The following is an 18,668-nucleotide window of genomic DNA, read 5'->3' as shown; positions in this document are numbered from 1 at the left end:
CTATAGGCTGGTGGTGGTCGGAGTTAGACCCCTGTCGCCCTTCTCCCTTCTTCAAATCTTCTGATGGCTCGTAAATTTAAAACATGAACTGGGGTATTTTGTCTTTTTGCACAAAATATTGTTTTAAACCACTCTAATGGCTTGTTTGGTTTGCAAATGTGATTTTAAAATCACAACTTTAACTTAATTTTACCCACAACAAAACAAAATAACACATATAAAGTCAAAGAGTGTGCCACATTTATATCACTTTTTTTTTCACAACAAAACAAAATAACTCATACAAAATCAAAGAGTGGGTCTCATTTATACCACTTTTTTTCAAAATCAAAATCTTATTTTAAAATCCTATTTTGAAACTAAACGCAGCATAAATTCATTCCCTAATTGATATTAACTTCTCAATAATTATGTTAGCGAATTTGTAACTTAATCCACATCTTGTAAACGATTTTAGAAATCCTATTATGCTTTTTATCCGGCCATGCCCACCAAATATGGCATGTGTAAAATATTATATGTCCAATATTTAAAATGTTAAATTACACCGTGGATCACAATGATAAAATATTAAAGTCTTTTCTTAATCCCCAAGGGTTCATGCAAGTGGTTAGGACGTGCGTACGCATTATGAGTAGTTCATAAGGTCATAGATTCAAATCCCCTTGCGCATTAATAGAGAGTAATAAATGATTCTAGCTAATATGTAATAATGTCTTACCTTGTATAGCTGATGTATTTTTTATCATGGACATAGTTTTAATATATAGCACACTGTATGCTTTTATATATTTAAATAGTATTCACCTCACAAACCAAGTGAGGAATTCAACCTTTCATATTTGTTAATCAGAGCTTTGAAATCGGGTAACCCCGTAACCTCTATCCCGATCCTACCTCGATCTACAAGCTCGGGTCTCTTCTCGGCTTTCCTCCTTCACCTTTGTTTTCTTTCTTTGACCTCCAGCCCCCTACCTTCATGGCCAATTCAGCAGACGGTCTTCCTTCTTCCTTGCCAACCGTTCCGGTGAAAATCAATTGCCGGAACTACCCTTTCTGGCGAGGTATCATGAAACCATTGTTGGACACATACAATTCGCTCAACTATGTCGAGGGCCGTGTTCCCCCAATAAGTAAAACCATTGCTAGTGCGGATGGCAACCCCACTCTGAATCCTGAATATCGAAAATGGATATCAAGGGATAAGTTCACCCTCACATCCTCATGCTTGTTATAACTGAGGAAATTGGATGCACTATCCTATCAGCTAAGACATTGAATGAGGCATGGGTCAGCCTCAAGACTCAGTTCATCTTTCTGATAGCCATTTCGAGGGAATTCTTAGAGCAGCAGTGGCAAGACCTTTACAAAGGAGGTTTGTCCATGGAGACTTATCTCAACGCAGCCAAATGTCTTGCAACTCAATTTGCCCAAATCGAAAAACCGAAAACATCGACTCAACTAAATCGGAGGATTCTCACCAGTCTCCGACTTGAGTGGGAGTCGCTCGATCCTCACCCGGCTAGAATCCGTCATTGCCTCAACTACTGAAGAGTTGACCACTCTTCTTCCCAGCCATGAGTTGCGTCGTTCCTATGTTGTCGCGACTGCCAAGTAGCAGCCACAGCTCACGCCCTTCTCTAGTCCTCTCTGATCGACTATGTCCGAAGTCTACTACATGAATAGACGCAATTAGAGGAGCTCTAATAGGAAGGGCAAGCATAAAGGCAGCAGAAAAGGCAAAGGAAAACTCGGTGGACGCTTCGAAGGAGGAGAAGGAGTCGGCATCTATGGCATCCCGAACCTTAACTCGGGTGGAGAACGAAGCCTCTCTTTCTCGTCGTGTCAGCATTATGATCCATGTGGGTCATATCAGTCGGGTTATTCACCCGACCCCCACGCAAGTCCAACCGGCTTTGTTTCTCACCCGCTCGAAAATCAGTTGGGCTCAGCCCAATTTGCTTACGGCCTACCTCCTGGATTTTCACCTGTGGAAGCTACTAGACAAGTTCGTTTCTATGGGCCTTCTTCCTTTGTGGTTTGTCAATTATGCAATCGCTCGAGCCATACTGCTCTTCATTGTCGGGCCTATTGCATCTCTGATCCTCATGCCCATTTTACTCAAGTCTCTTCTACAGGACTACCGACTTCTGACTTGTACATGGATTCAGGAGCGACGCATCACGTCACTTCAGATCTAAGTAATATGAGTATCATAGATGATTATTTGAGCTCTGATCATATTTTCTTGGGTGATGGTAAATCTTTACCTGTCCTTGCCTCTGGTTCTTCTAGCATAAAATTACCCGTTAGTCCCTTGCATCTCAATAATATCCTTTATGCACCACATATTTCCAAAAAATTGGTTTCTAGTTCCAAATTTTTACTCAAGATAATACATGTTTCTTGAGCATCATCCTGACTGTTTTGTTGTTAAGGACCGTCGGACACACTAGGAACTGATGCGGGGCCTAATTAGAGAGACTCACTTGCTTTCATCCGAGGGACAAGCATACCGGAGATCTTCATGCATTACTGTCTACCTTTTCTTCTAGTTGGTTATGGCATCAACGTCCTGGTCATCCGTCATTACCTATAGTTCATCATGCTTTAGGTTCAAAACTAAATAATGATCATCGTGTTTGTTCTACCTGCCAACTACTAGCCAACAAGGAAAAATCATCAATTGTTCTTTTCCTCTTACAAATAATAAAAGCAAGTCCTTGTTTGAACTCGTTCATCCAGATATTTGCAGTCCTGCTCCTATTACTTCTCACACTGGTCATATCTATTATATTCACTTTCTCAATGACTATAGTAAATTTTTCCAGGTTCTATGTGATGAAGAATCGGTCTGATGTTCTTCGAATTTTTCGTGCCTTTTATTTGTAGGTTGAAAATCCCTTTGGATAGAAAATTAAATATTTTCAAATTAATGATGCCAAAGAATTTCTCTCTATAGATTTTTAGGCCGAGTTATAAAATAATGAGATTTTTCATCGAATCTCATGTTCACATGTTTCGTAACAAAACAGGTCAGCAGAATGCAAGCATCGACATATTGTCAACATGGGTCTTGCCTTTCTCTTTCACTTGTCTCTTCCTATGAAGTTTTGGGACTATGCTTTCGAGTCACATGTTTTTCTCATTAACCGACGGCCGACTAAGTCTCTTGATTTCAAATCTTCATATGAGATTCTTTATAGTAACTGCCCGGATCACTCTTTACTCAATGTTTTTGAGTTTCTCTGTTACCCATGCTTGCATCCATACACTCGTCATAAGTTAGAACCTAATTCTCACTTGTCTGTCTTTCTTGGTTATCCATCTAACTGTTATGGATACTAGTATCTTGATTTCACCTCTGGTCGAGTTTTCATTTCTCCTCAAGTTGTGTTTGGTGAGGTGTTACTCCCATACCAATAAGATACGCCTACCTCCATGAGCTTAGAGACATTACTACTGGGTTCAGCACAATCTCCTGGTATGTCCTCTATTTCCTCCTTTAAGACCAATAATCCTCCTGATTATCCCTCTGAACCTCAGAATCACCTTCCATCATCCATTATTGATCATCATACTGAGATTCATTATTCTGAAGTTGATGCGAGAGAGCCAGCTCCTCGAATCTCTGATCAGTCTGCAGGTTCTATAGTTCCTATAAAGGAGGCTCTCGCCCCTACTACTGATGCACCTTCGAGGACTCATCGCATGGTCACACAATTCCAGGATAATTCTCTTCCCGCTCCTCGTTTTCTGATATCTCGTCATCCTACTACCCTCACTGTTTCCGCAGCTCTCCAGGAGACGAAGTCTTTTGCTCAAGTTCGAAAACATCCTCAATGGAGAGCAACCATGCAGAAGGAGTATCAGGCATTGCTTCAAAATCATACATGGGATATTGTCCCTCCATCCTCCACCCAGAACGTAATTGGTTGCAAATGGGTGTATCGCTTCAAGCAAAAGCCTGACGGGTCTGTCGATCGTTATAAGGCTTAACTGGTAGCCAATGGATTCAATCAAAGATAGAGGGTTAATTACGATGAGACATTTAGTCCTCTTATCAAGCCAATGACCATTCATACAGTCCTCTCCATTATAGTTTCTCTATAGTGGGCTATCAGCCAACTTGATGTGAAGAATGCCTTTCTCCATGGGCATCTATCTAAAGAGGTCTATATGGGTCAACCTCTTGGATTTATTGACTCTTTTGGTCCTGATTATATTTGTAGACTTTGTCACTCTCTTTACGGTCTCAAACAGGCACTGTGGACATGGTTCCAAAGCCTCAGCAATTTTCTATATTAACTCGGGCTCTCTGACTCGAAGGCAAACTCTTCTCTATTCATCCTTCGATGTTCTTCCAACATCATATTCATCCTAGCCTATGTCGATGACATCATCCCGACTAGGATGCCTGGAGCGCCTTTTACCTCTCTACTGTCTGACTTGTGTATGGAATTTGCTATTAAGGATCTTGATCCACTTTATTTTTTTCAGGAAATGGAAGCACATACTAACTCCACTGGTCTTTACCTCACCTAGCCGAAGTACATTCATGATATCCTTTCCCGCACCTTTCTATTAGAGTGCAAACCAGTGAATACTCTAGTAACACCAGGCACTCGGCTATCACTCCATGATGGTGACCCGTTTGATGATTCGTCTCTTTATCAGAGTGTGGTTAGTAGTCTCCAGTACTGATATCGCTTATGCAGTCAATCAGGTCTGCTAATTCATGCACCGTCCATCTACTACTCACTAGCTTGCGGTGAAGCGTATTTTGCGGTATCTTAAGGGCACCATATCCTATGGCCTTCATCTTCTTCCTAGTCTTATTTCATCTCTACATGGGTTTTATGATGCTGATTGGGTTAGGAATCCTGATGATAGACGCTATGTGAGTGGTTTCGTTATCTTTCTCTGTAATAACTCAGTTTTTTGGAGCTCTAAGAAACAACGTATTGTGGCCAGGTCTAGCACCAAGTCTGAGTACAAGAGTCTTGCTAATACCACCGCTGACATCATTTGGCTGCAATCACTACTTTGAGAATTGGGCTTTCTGCTACGACCTCCTCCTACTTTCTAGTTTGATAATGTTTTTGTGATTTATCTCTCAAATTTGATCTTTCATGCCTGAACCAAGTATATTGAGATTGACTACCACTTTGTTCGAAGCATTTCATGCGCAGACAATTACTGATTCGCTTCAATGGGCTCTGATGATCATATAGCATATGGCCTCACCAAAGCTTATCCCCCTCGCAGTTGTCACTTATTCGATCCAAGCTGTACGTAAAGCACTTTTAGTACAGCTTGCGGGGGAGTAATAGAGAGTAATAGATGATTCTAGCTAATCTGTAATAATGTCTTACCTTGTATAGCTCTTGTATTTTTTTTCATGTGCATAGCTTCCATAGATAACACATTTTATACTTTCATATATTCGAATACAATTCACCTCACAAATCAAGTGAGGAATTTAGCCTTTCATATTTGTTATAATGCGCATAACCCTTGGTGAGGCCATCCACACATGTGCTTGCACATGAATTTACCTGGATCCATGGGCTTGTAGGGTGTTCATGAGCCCAGAGAAAATAAACTCCTGGTTATAAAAAAAAAATCTTACTAAAAAAAAAATCAAACTCTCAGGTGAATTAACTAGATGTGACAATTGGAATATAACGTCATATTGAGGAGGAAACAAGCAAAATCATGCAATTGCACATATTGTTAGTGATTCTTATATCCATATAACTTCATATAGGAAGACGGACTTGATGATATAAGCAATCTCATAGTCTATTTGTTGATTTCCCCCTAATTATAATAGAAAAGTTACCATGTGATTTTATAATGGGAAAATATTAATGAAAATAATATAGTTTAAGTGGGAACAACTAATAATCAAATCACTGAGGAGAGGACAAGAGATGAGAGGAGAAGGAAAGGGAGAAGAAGGGAACGGACTGGAAATTTTAGTCTTATTTAAATATGTTTAGTAAGGAGAAAGTTAATAAAGAAATGCAAGGAAATGAAAGAACTTTATATGTGTATTATCATTATATAGAAATATTAGCAAAAAATGATAAATAAATTTAGACCTTCTCCACTGTTTCTCTAGCTCGATTTCCCATTGCCGCGTGGCAGTAGGAGGCACACGCCTAGAGACGGCCACATTTATGGCCGTTGGTTGTTGTAATATTTTTATAAAATGTACTTTTAAATACCCACATATGCTCCACTTCAATTTCACCCCAAATTACTTTATATCTTCTTCTTCTTCTATGACTCAAAAAAATGGCATATCCAAATCAATTTCCACAAAATCTGAATGCTCTTGGGTTTTACATGCAAAATTCAACCCCCCCCCCACCTAAAATTCAAATTCCCAAAATCCAAATTACAAAAATCCGAACGCTCCTGGGTTTTACATGCAAAATCCGAACTTCTCCCAAAATCGAAATTCTCAAAATTCGAAGTTCCCCCAAAATCCAAATCCGAATTTTCTCCATCCAAATTATCATCATCCATATCCTCCTTCGTACTATCATCATCCATATCCTCTTTTGTATTATGGACATGCGAATTCACCCTCCCAATTTAAGGATGGCCCAGGTTCGGTAGCTGCAAGAGCATATGGGTCTGATCAATCCTCATATTCGACACAGGGGGTTCACCATTCACTCCATTTCCAACCGGTGGCCTAGAGGGTATCAACCTCAACATAGATGATGTTGAAGCTACAGACACGGTCAGGCACACTATTAAGCAGTGGGCAGATGATGAGCTTCTAATCAGTGACTGGCTACTACATGGGAAAGATTCCGTAGTCAGCGACAATCAAACCGCCAATCAAGTTTGGGACAAAAACCATGACCATTGCTGCCAACATAGCAACGCCATCTTCATGAAGAAATCAGTTTAATTCCTTGAAGCAATTGTGGTATAAGATCAACTCAAGCTACGAGGGCTTCAACGGCTTCTACGAGTCTGCTGAATGTCGTCATCAAAGCGATAGTACGAAGACAATAAAAACAAGTGTTTCCGGGGAGGTACACGATGCCGGCCAACTCCGATGAGGATGTGGGCCCTCTACCTCGTCTAGAAGGCAAAGAGGCAGCCAAGATAAAGAAAAATCCTCATCAAAAGGTAAAAATGTTTTTTCTTTCAATCTCAATGAGGCGGTAGAAGTTATCTCATCCTGTGTGATTCAAGAGCGTCTAGGTATGAGGAATTGAAGATGTTGAAGGCAGAAGAGTTTGAGATGATGAAGGAGGTGTTGAAGGCCAAAACGATAGATTTAGAGGCCAAGAAGCTGGATGTCAAATTAAAGAGGGAGGCAATGGAAATGAAGAAAAGTCTGCCAATGTGGAGGATAAGAAATTGTTGATGGAACTCCTTCATACGGACAGTTCTAATATGATTGAGGGAGCAGTGCCATTCATGATCAGTCGGTAACAGAAGTTATGGCAAAGTTGTTCCCATCTTAGTTAGCTATGTAGTTATCATGTCTATTTCAATCGTAATTGTAATTTCTATTTTAATCGTACGGTGTACCATTATAATCTCATCTATTCAATGAATTTTAAATTTTGTTAATAACATGTCTTATTGGAAATTACTAATTAATCTAAATTTTAAAAACTAACCGTTGGAAACTAGCCGTTTCAGTCACTTTCTCCTTATCAAATGCTTTCAATCTCATATTCACTCAATTATATTCTCTCATCTCTACTCAATTCACGACCTCTCAAATCACTTCTTGAACATCGATCCTCTAGACATGACCAGAAGCCCTGATGAATCTAACTTCTCTTTGGATCCATTGGATTGGATGGAAGATGAGTTCTTCTACAAAAGAGCAATGTCTTGAACTACTGAAGAAGATGCAGTCGGGGATGTATGAGGGAAGCTCTTCTTCAAGACCCAAAAAGAATATAGTAAACAGAGGCAGCGTTGCAGGTCACCAACGCCTTATGAATGACTACTTTGCTGAGGGGTTGGTGTACCCTCCTGAGATATTCCGATGAAGATTCCAAATGGGATGGCCTTTGTTCCTTTGCATTGTCAAGAGCCTCTCAAATCATGATTTTGTTCATTTGCATTATTGAGAGCCTCTCAAATCATGATCCATATTTCTACTAGAGGTTTGATGCGGTCGGCAACCCAAGCTTATCCCCGCTGTGAAAATGCACAGCTGCCATGCGCATGTTGTCATACGGAGTAGCAGCTGATACCATTGACGACTATGTCCAGATAGAAGAGACCACCGCAATCGAATGCTTGAAAATGTTTGTCTCCAACATAGTCACGGTTTCTCGAGGAGCAATACTTGTGAAGGCCTAATGCAGATGATGTCCGATGCCTGCTACGAATGGGAGAGGCCTGCGGCTTCCTCGATATGATGGGCATCATTGACTGCATGCGCTGGCAGTGAAAAATTGCCCGAAAGCTTGGCATGGTATGTTCAAGAGTGTTTATCATGGTGATCCAAGTTTAATACTTGAAACAGTGGCGAGACCTAACCTTTGGATATGCCATACATTTTTTGGAGTAGCCGAGTCGAACAACGACGTCAATGTGTTAGACCGGTCACCAGTGTTTGATGTTGTGCTATAAGGTCGCTCTCTCAAGGTAATTTCACTATCAATGGCAATAACTATAACCTAGGATACTATTTAATAGGTGATATATATACTCTCAATGGGCAACATTCATCATAACAATCCCACGACCACAAGCAAAGAAGAGTAAGTTGTTTGGCAATTATCAAGAAGGAACACGAAAAGACATGGAGCGTGCATTCAAAGTGTTGTAGTCTCGCTTTGCAATTATATGTGGCCCTGCTCGATCGTGGTCCCATGAGAAGTTTAGAGTGATTATGAGAGCTTGCATCATAATGCATGATATGATTGTTAAAATTTTTTCTCTCTCCTTTTTAATTTAAATAAATTTCAATTTTCGGTTCGGTTCGATTCGGTCCCACGACTCTGGAAACCAAATCCAAACCGAAAATTCACTATTCGGTTTTGGTTTCAGTTCAGTTTCAGTCTTGTTCGGTTTGACCCTTATAATGAACAGCTCTAGTGAAGACTAACATGCACTAATCCACCAGCTATCATCTTTTAGTTGTGCACTTTCCACCATTTTTTTTCAGTTATTTATGTGAGTAACCTTCCTTTTTTTCGCTGAAGTGTGAGTAACGCTCCTAAATGTACATTCATTACCATATTTTAATTGTTTTTCTTAATAATATTGTAATTATTGCATCTCTATCAAATTTTAATTATTTTTATTTTTATTTAATTCTTAACTAAGTGTGTGGTCTAGCCCGTCGAACCCACGATTGGACCCATGATTCCGTGAACTCATACTTCGATCGATTCGATATCCGATCCGATTCTGATAACATTGAATGTAATGTTATTTTATTGTAATGAATTCTAATTATTTTACCTATTTTTTATTATTCATTTAAATAATTTTTTGATTTTTTTGTATTTTTTAATTATGTTTAATTAATTAAGACTATTAAGAATATATATTAATTATATGTAACTGTAGTTATATTCATTTAATTAATATAATATGTACGTGAACTCAGATCAGAAACTTGAGTTCAGATATGTCATTGGAGTTGTGTATCTCTCTTTTTCTTAAAGTTTGTCTGTGTCTGACGTGGCACTTAGGCAGTGTTGGGCCCAATTCAGAAACAAGAGAGAGAGACATGCATTGGAGATTGTCTTAGTTCTTTTCATATTAAGTCAAACTTTTTAAAATTCTTTCATTTGTGTTCAAGCCCAAATCTATACCTATATATAAATTATAAAAGTCAAAACAATTCATCGAGTGATGCCACGTAAGACATAGATAGCTCATGCTAGAGACGTAAATGAGCCGAGTCGAGCCCAATATACTAGGCTCGAGCTCGCTAGTTTATTAGTTCACGAGCTCAGGTCCGAACTAGAGCTCGCGCAAGCCTAACTCTTTGAGTTTGGGCTCGACTCGTTGTATTTAGCGAATGATCAGCTTGGCTCATATAGGTTCACCACGCCAACAGAGAAAGCTCGTGAGCTCAAGCTTGTATAGGCTCGTGAGCTCAAACTCGTATAGTCCCAAGCAACTCGAATCACGTGCCCCCACGACTTCTGAAAGGGTAAATATCACTCATTTGAACACTAAAAATAATAAAATTAAAAAGAGGAGAGGAGTATTAGATCGGAATCGAGGGTGGAGGGTGAAATCTTATTTAGGGGGTTATATAAAGAAAACATCCGCTGGGGTAAAAAAATCTGTTTACTAAAACATGAAAACTAGACCATGTAGCTATCAAAATCGTGAGACCACATATCGTAAAGCTAGTGAATTGAAGAAATTACCCAACTTCCTGCAGATTTCATGTACTTCTTCGACCGTGCAACCAAATAAATAAATAGATTATGCAAAAATCTCCTTTCCTATATCAATATGCGTCACAATATTTGACATATATTAATAATCCCGTTTCGAGTAAGCAAATAAATAAATAATCCTCTTGTAGGATGTAAGAAGGAGCTAATATTATGGTAACAATTGAGAGACCAAGACATGGAACAAATTAATAATATGCGGACAAGAGAAATTGAGGGATCTGAAATCAAGAAGTTATAAAGTTTCATCTTCATCGTTGGAACTTATGTAACCATTTAGTTCGCAAGTCAATGAACCTCTCTACGACAAGAAAAAATAATAATATATGAACATCAGTCAAAAAATTAACAGTCAAAATAATATAAGACTGTAATTTATTATCCTCATTATATCAATATTAATAAAATGATGTTTTTTCTTTTTATGTAATTGATCTGATCGCTATATGTTACCAAATCTAAATCTTAGAGTCCAGGAATTACCCTAATTACATGTATAGGATAGTTGAGATAAAATTACGTGGCCTTTTTTCGTTTGGTGAGAATATCAAGTGTACTCCTAATTTATATTGGATGAAACTAATCTCGTTCATACGTCAACTTCACCTTTAACTATTCATGTTTACTTCAAATGGCTGAATAAACAAACGCAAACCAATAATTAAGAGGATTGGCTGACTATTAATGGCACTGGTTGGCCAAATACTACATTTTCTTGGTTGAATTGACCAGTTTTCTCGTCGGTGTTTGCGAAGACAACACTCCAAACAAATCTCTACAGCGAAATTACCTTATTTGTTTTGCAATTTTTTTCTCTCCCAAAACTTTCTTTTGTTCTTTAGTGTGATTGATTGTGCTCTTTTTTTACACAATTAAGAAAAAGATAAAGGTCATGATCACATGCCACGAAAAGTCATAGTTAATGCAAAGCACAATGCACATAGATATATATATTTGTATGGTTGTTTTCTATTCTATTACTATAGTATGCCATTATATTATCATCATTATGGAAACCATTATAATATATAAAAGTGTAGGCATAACATTCAATTCAAATGATTTTTTCACTTTTATTAAATGCTCAGCTCCTCATTAAAATAGCTTTTTCACCAAGATTACAAGAAATTTACCTTATTTTAGATTATATGAAATCTATCTTATTTCTCTTTTTAATACGTCGGATATATAGTTATTCAAGCATCCAACTCCTTTTGTATAACACTAAGAAACTAATAGTTTTCTTGAGAAATGAAAAGTTTGTAATAAACTGAAAACTTGAAATAATTTAATCATGCATATAACAAAATTCTTTGAATAGGATCTTTTAAACGTATCATTTATCTTTTTCAATTCACTCATTTTCAATCATCAACATTTCTATTATTCTCGTGCACACTCATATTATTGACAACTCTTTCTCATTGACGTACATATGTATCAAGTATATTAATCATTTCCATCTTAGTCATTAGTTACCTTTTTCTTTTTTAAATCAAGCATTTTCTTGATAACGCTTACCCCAGGAATACATCTAATTAATAAATGTAATAAAAACAAAAATTGAAACAAAAAAAAATTATAATATTCTTTCAGTGCGTGTTTCCACGCGGAGCCACGTGGATTTAGGCAGTTCCATTCGTCTCTGATTGCCCTTTTCCCTTTCTTTTTCTTTCCGCGTCCTGAACCAACGCAAGGATCCGTCACATTCACCAATATGCCCTCGGGGAAGCCAACATATAACGGGCGATGCCACGCTCGGGCTGGCACGTGGTTTTTTTTCCTTGTCATCTAGCGGGGGCGCGTGACCACACGTCCGCTTGTCAGGGCCTGAAGGGTGGGGGAGTGGCCTGGGCCCACAAGCAAAAGGCATCATCGATTGCGGGCTTTGGCTTTTGTCGTATTGCGAGGGCGTCCGCATTCATCACGGTGCTCATCTCGTGCCACGTCTAATACGATTCAAGTAGTTTTATGTTAATTCTTTTTAAATAAAATTTCGAATTTAAATTTTATAAATAAACAAAAACGTACTATTAAAATTTTTACTTCTTTGTAAGTCAATTATTGTCGAATTTGCATTATATGGTGCATTCCGAAAAAAATTCTTTTAATTGTGGAGAAAAGAGTAACTTTATTGGCATAAGATATTACTAGAGGGTGAATTATGCTACCGGACGTAATTGAACCCTAATCGACTTACAGAAATTGCTCGCGGAGTTGAAGAAAGATCTTACGACCAAGGGTTTTGGTGAGACCTCTTGTAGCAAGCAGACTTGGCAGGGGAGAAAGAATCGAATATCTTTCTAGTTTGACTCATGGTGGTCCGTTGTTCAATTACTTATCAAGAGGGTTCAGATGTTTTCCTATAAATATTCAAAAGAAGTGGCATTGTAAGCAATGGGTTGAAGAATGGGGTGTGGGATTGCCTTTTAGGAAAAATGTTGGATGTTGGATATATAAGTTGAGTACCTGCTAAACTTGTCAATTAGGGCATCCGATTACTAGCCATCGAATGTGAACTATACGGCGCTATGTTTTCTAGAAATCATTTACTCTCTTGTCCCGTCAATTAATCCATATGGATGAGGGTTCTTAGTAGAGCAGGAATTTTGAAGCAAGTGGATGGTCGGGTTTCGGAAGTTTCACGGCCATTACCTCTCAAAGGTAGGAGGTTCGAATTGAAATGATCTTTCATAAGGATCTTATTGCTTCAACAAATGTATTATGTTTGGTTGAGAAAAGCAAACCCGGGCTCCTCTTTATTTCACCAGATTGGTGCTGTTATGGCTTGATTTGGGAGTGTTGCTCATATAAAAGAGTTGAAACATTATTTCTTAAAAAAAAGTGCTAATTTAGAATAAAATTAAAGTATTTGAAATGAAATAATTTCAAACTCTTGAATCAAAATTAATCTTTGAAAGGAAAATAAAATAAGCATAAGCAATCTTCATAAGCACTCATTAATCTGTTAGAGAAAATCATATGTTCAATCGCTGAAATCAACTAAACAATGGTTTCAGAAAAATTCACATGTACTATTTTTATTTAATAATTGGTAAAAAAAAATACTTGTACAACCGCAAATGTTTCTTATAAGTTAGGGAGAGGATATATTTTGCCCATATGTTTGGGCTCTCTTCTTTCTATTGGATGGGTAGTTTGGGCTAAGCCCAAGTTGTTGTAAATGTGTTTTGGGGATTTAAGTCCAGTTTAAATTAAAATTTATGAAAGATCAATAGCACCCCCACTTATTAAAAGAAAAATAAAAAAATTCCCTGAAATGGAGAAAATTATAATACATTTATTTATAATCTACAAAATCTGGAAATCGAAGACTATAATTTGTAAAACCAAAGATCATGTGATTGCTTTTCATTACAAAATGTTGAATGAATTTTCATGAGAAGTATATCCCTGCACATGCATGAGTAAATGAACCTAATTATTTTCAAGAGTAAATATCGTTATCACTTCCTAAACTATGCCAACTTAAAACCCATAGTTGGCTTTTACCTCTTTTTTGCTTCTTCTTTTTCTTTTTTTTTGCACAGCCTTTTTTTAGGATGTCTTATAATTTTGTTTTTTTTTTTTCTGGAAAGGATGTCCTATAATTTAGTTTTAGCTATAATTCCATGTTGAGAACTCTACCGTCTCTATATATGCAAAGTTTTGAATTCGTCGGTGCTAATCCTTTTCCACCAACTTTGATGTAACGCCGGCCTTTAGTCTAATGAGATCTTGAACGGGAACTAGAGCCTATATCTGGCACCAAATTTCATCCGGCAATGGAGGAAGCTCTAATTGCTCCTCATCGCCTTGTTCGGTCTCATCTGTCTCTCTATAAACAACACTTTAGAAACGAAAGTTTTCGTGTTCGTATAAAAAGGAACTCATCCCTTCCTACTTCCTAGTCCCGAGTACATTTATTCCTGTCTCTAAATTACTCGAACTTTTGTACGTGAACCAAAACTGACAACTTCAACTAAAAAGGAGGGAAACCCATCCTGACAGAATTTCAATCTAATCTGACCATCTTCTAGCATTGCATCAGCCATTAAGCAGCCATCATATGCAAAATGTCACCAGCATCTAATGAAAAAAAGAGCAGCCATCTGCTGGTCCCAGTAGAGGAGAGACTACTTTCTGAGAAAATCAAGGGTACTTTGCCATAAGAAGCTGTCTAATTATTAATCATAGAAATTTAGAATGCATTCACTGAACAAAAGTTAGAGATATATAAGATGAGGTATAGGAGGATTTCGCATCAAATGTGCCGATAATCAAATATGGAAAAGAGAGAGGGGCTTACGAGCTAGAGCACAAGCCCTTCAGTTCATATTTTTCCTCAATAAAAGCTGCCTACAAGGACGGTAAGTTTTTCATTCAGCGCAAGCAAACGTGATAATAATTATGGAGAGCAGGGCATTGTCAAGGCAAATGGACATTCAACTATATAGGCATTGATACGTACAATTGGGAGATAGACTCTAAACATTATAAAGCAATATGGAGCCCAGCAACATAATGCAATCGTTGCGCAATGTTCGGGCCGGGAGCATCAATCTTGCCGCATCCACTTTGGCAGTGGAAGCTACTCATGTGAACATTATTTCAGAGGTCAAAAGTGGCGTATATAACATCCAAATTAAGCATCCAACAATTGAAGAATAGAACATCAGGATGACGGAAATAAGAAGAGGAAACGAAGATGGTGGAGGCGAACCCATCAAACTCGACCAGAGAAAAATGCAAAACTAACATAGTTTGATTGATAATCAATCTCACACACAAAAATATCCCTTTTATGTGCTTTGTGTGCTTACGGAGACACATGAGACCTGTAATGATATGTCTCACATTTGACCATGGGAACTTGAAGACTCGACGAATGAAGGAATGGACGATGACAAGGAAGGCTTGGGAGCAACTGAGTCCCTGGGGGCGACTCTGTCAAGATTGCCACGACAAAAGCCAGAAGATGCCACAGCAAAATGCTTCGGTGCGGCTGTTTAAATTACCGTGGCAACAACCAGAAATTGTCGTGGCAATTCTTCCGATTGATCTCAGTTCGCTTTGCCGTGGCAAACCGACAAATTGTCGTCGCAATTTGGCTATTTGAGATATTTTTGGAAGATTTTGGCTGATATTTTCATTTCGATTTTGTCGAGTTGTTTCCATTTAAGCATGTATTTCTTATCATAATATATTTGGGGTGTGATATCTCTATGAAACGAGAGATTCAACGAGAGGTTGAAAGATAGAGAGCTTGAGAAAAACTCAAGAGCGAGAGGGCTACGGTTGTCGGCGTAGCAATCTTGAGTGGAGTCGAGTGAGACGGATCTCTGTAACTTGTAATCTCCATTCTTCATGGTGAATTATCCTCCGGCGCTGCCCATGGAGGTTACCCTTTCTCGTTGGAAGGGGTTTTACCACGTAAATCAATCATGTCCTGATTTCTACTTTCTCTTCATTTGATTGTTAACCGCATCAAGGTCACAACAATTGGTATCAAAGCCACGGTCAATCAACAAGGATGTCGGGATCAAAGTTTGAGGTCGAGAAATTCGAGGGAAAGAATGATTTTGGGCTATGGAGAGTGAAGATGAAGATGCTTCTAATTCATAACGGGCTTGAAGGGGTGATTAGTGGAGTAGACTAGCTATTGTCGACTTTGAGTCCGGCAGAGAAAAAGGCTGCAATGTCAAAGGCTCATAATAATGTTGAGCTTAGGAGACAAGGTCCTACAGAAGGTTTGCGATTCGACCTCTCCACCGGAGGTATGGGAGAAATTGGAGGCACTATACATGGCAAAATCGTTGACAAATCGTTTGTATCTAAAGCAACACATGTATCATCTAAGGATGGAACCCGACACCTCCATGAGCGACCACATAGACCGGCTCAATCATGTCATGTTAGACCTTATCAACATCGGTGAGAAGATCAAGGATGAGGATCGGGTGCTCATATTATTATGTTCTCTAGCGGAATCGTAGGACAGCTTCGTTGACACGATGTTGTAAAGAAGGACAACCATCACTCTCGAGGATGTGAAGGCGTTGCTAAATTCTCGGGAATTGAAAAAGAAGGTCCATGATGGACAGTCGAGCGACAGTGATGGACTACTCGCAAGAAGTCGATCGACAGGCAATAAGTCTGGCGGCAGAGGGAAGTCCAGAAGCAAGTTTAGAGGGAGAAAGGTAACTTGTTGGCACTGCAAGGAAGAGTTTCACTTGAGACAAAATTGTCCTAAGTGGAAGGGCAAGAAGAAGAACGATGAGGGCATGGCAAGTGCTGGAGTAGTCGTGAAAAGTTCTGATGAAGCCAGTTACGATGTCCTAGCAGCAATTAAATTTCCTAAACCTAATGTTACCATGAGCGCAGCGGTGCTCTTAATGACTTCAAATAACTCTGGGACGAGTTGGATTCTTGATTCGAGATGCTCCTACCACATGTGTTATAATCGTGAGCTGTTTGCCACCTATCAGTCGATTGAAGGAGGTAGGGTGCTCATGGGGAACAATGATGCCTCCAAGGTAATCAATATTGGTACAGTGCAAGTTAAAAATATTTGATGGCATAGTTAGAACGTTATCTAATGTCAGACATGTTCCTTAATAGGGTTATTATGCCGGATATCCTATACTTATAAAACATATGCATTTTAATTTAAATGTATGAAATATGATAATTTAATCAACTAAAATGCAAAATCATAATGTATAAATGTTAAAAATAAAATAAGGATTTCTTTTCTCAAAGAACTTTTTTGAAAAGCTCGATTTGTTTGTTTTAATTAGAAAAGTGATGGGATTTTTTAAGTATAGTTAAAACTGCGGGCAAAATGTAATCGAAAAATAAAAGTAAAAGTGGTTAAAAATATTTGTGATTATCAATGTGAATTAGCTTAAATGCGAAAATATACATATTATATATATATATATATATATATATATGTATGCCTCAATATACAAATAAATCATTGGAACTTTCCGTACTATTTTTTTCTCATTCTCTTTCTTATCCAAGTGTTCATCGCCCGACCCCCTGAATAATAATGAATAATGAAAAATAAAATAACAGTAAATAAAAAAGGGTAATAAACTATAATATAACACTCATATGCATACATATATATAGTAAATACTTCATTAATCAAATGGCAAATTATACCGTGCAACATAAAATTCAAGGTAATTCGTCTCAAATCATACAAACCACTTCAAAATTATCACATAATACCTATGAATTTTTTTCCTTCCAATTATATAGTCCGCCATCAATTTTTCCGTGCAAATTATCAAAAAATGTAGCATGACTCGTATGTGGGAAATTAATATATTATATATATTTTAATTCAAAAGTCAATATAAATAATTTTAAAAAATAATAAGAAAAAATCCTCCCACCGGGTGGGGCGATGGTACTACTGCCAGATGTGGTGGGCACTTGAATTAGGATCTCAATCTCGGGTTTGGTGGCCTCGTTGGTAGCTGGTCCTATTTTTTAGACCGAAAGAAGGTAGTGACACTTTGACTAAAGGAGAATTATCCCTTGTTACTCTCCTTTAGCTCAAGTATATAGACTACTTTACGTGGATGCTTCTCAAATTGGTATTATACCCGGGGTCGTCGCTCAGAAAATCAACTAACACATTACCCGAGTCATCTCAATTTCACGTCGCTTTTTGATGCTCTTTCTCTGCTTGAGGGATACCCTTGTAATAGTGCTCCCTAGCTTAATGAACATGATCTTATATCACTCATTAGAAAACGAAAAAGGAATATATATATATATATATATATATATATTATTTATTTATTTAATTCAATGCTTTACAATAATTTGCACTAATGCTATCATAAAATTCTCAATTTACGGTAATTTCAGTATATTTTGTGGTAAATTTCCCAATAAAATGAGTTACAAAAAAAAGTCGAACAATTAGTACCGCGAGACTCTCATCTTGGCGTAGGGTCATATGTCTTGAGATAATTGCTTTCAATTTAATGAGTTACAACATTTCTAGTTACTAGCTTTTTAGCTCGTGCGACGCACGGGCGATTGGTTAGAGTTGTTGTTTTTAGATGGATTTTTTTTTAAAAAAAAAATTGACAGCATAATTGAAATGTTCATAAAGTTATATATATTCTTAAATTGAAACAGTTCAAATATTGGTACCCAAAATTATTATTTATGGTAACCGTTCTACATTTTGTGATAAGTTCACCTAATTGAATGAGATAGAACAAT

General features: G+C 37.7%; 1 long non-coding RNA gene across 1 annotated transcript; it reads right to left on the bottom strand.

The window, feature by feature from the left end:
• Positions 1–757: 757 nt before the first annotated feature.
• Positions 758–2,680, bottom strand: LOC116210400. Its single transcript, XR_004157496.1, has 2 exons — positions 1,482–2,680; positions 758–1,175 (listed from the first exon to the last, which is right to left on the bottom strand). It is a non-coding gene; the product is annotated as an uncharacterized LOC116210400 (long non-coding RNA).
• Between the last annotated feature and the right edge of the window lie 15,988 nt (positions 2,681–18,668).

Source organism: Punica granatum, chromosome 6, assembly GCF_007655135.1.
Source record: "Punica granatum isolate Tunisia-2019 chromosome 6, ASM765513v2, whole genome shotgun sequence".
Classification (NCBI taxonomy): domain Eukaryota; kingdom Viridiplantae; phylum Streptophyta; class Magnoliopsida; order Myrtales; family Lythraceae; genus Punica; species Punica granatum.
The sequence above is the reverse complement of the archived record's forward strand: the minus strand, read 5'-3'. Positions and strand labels throughout refer to the sequence as shown.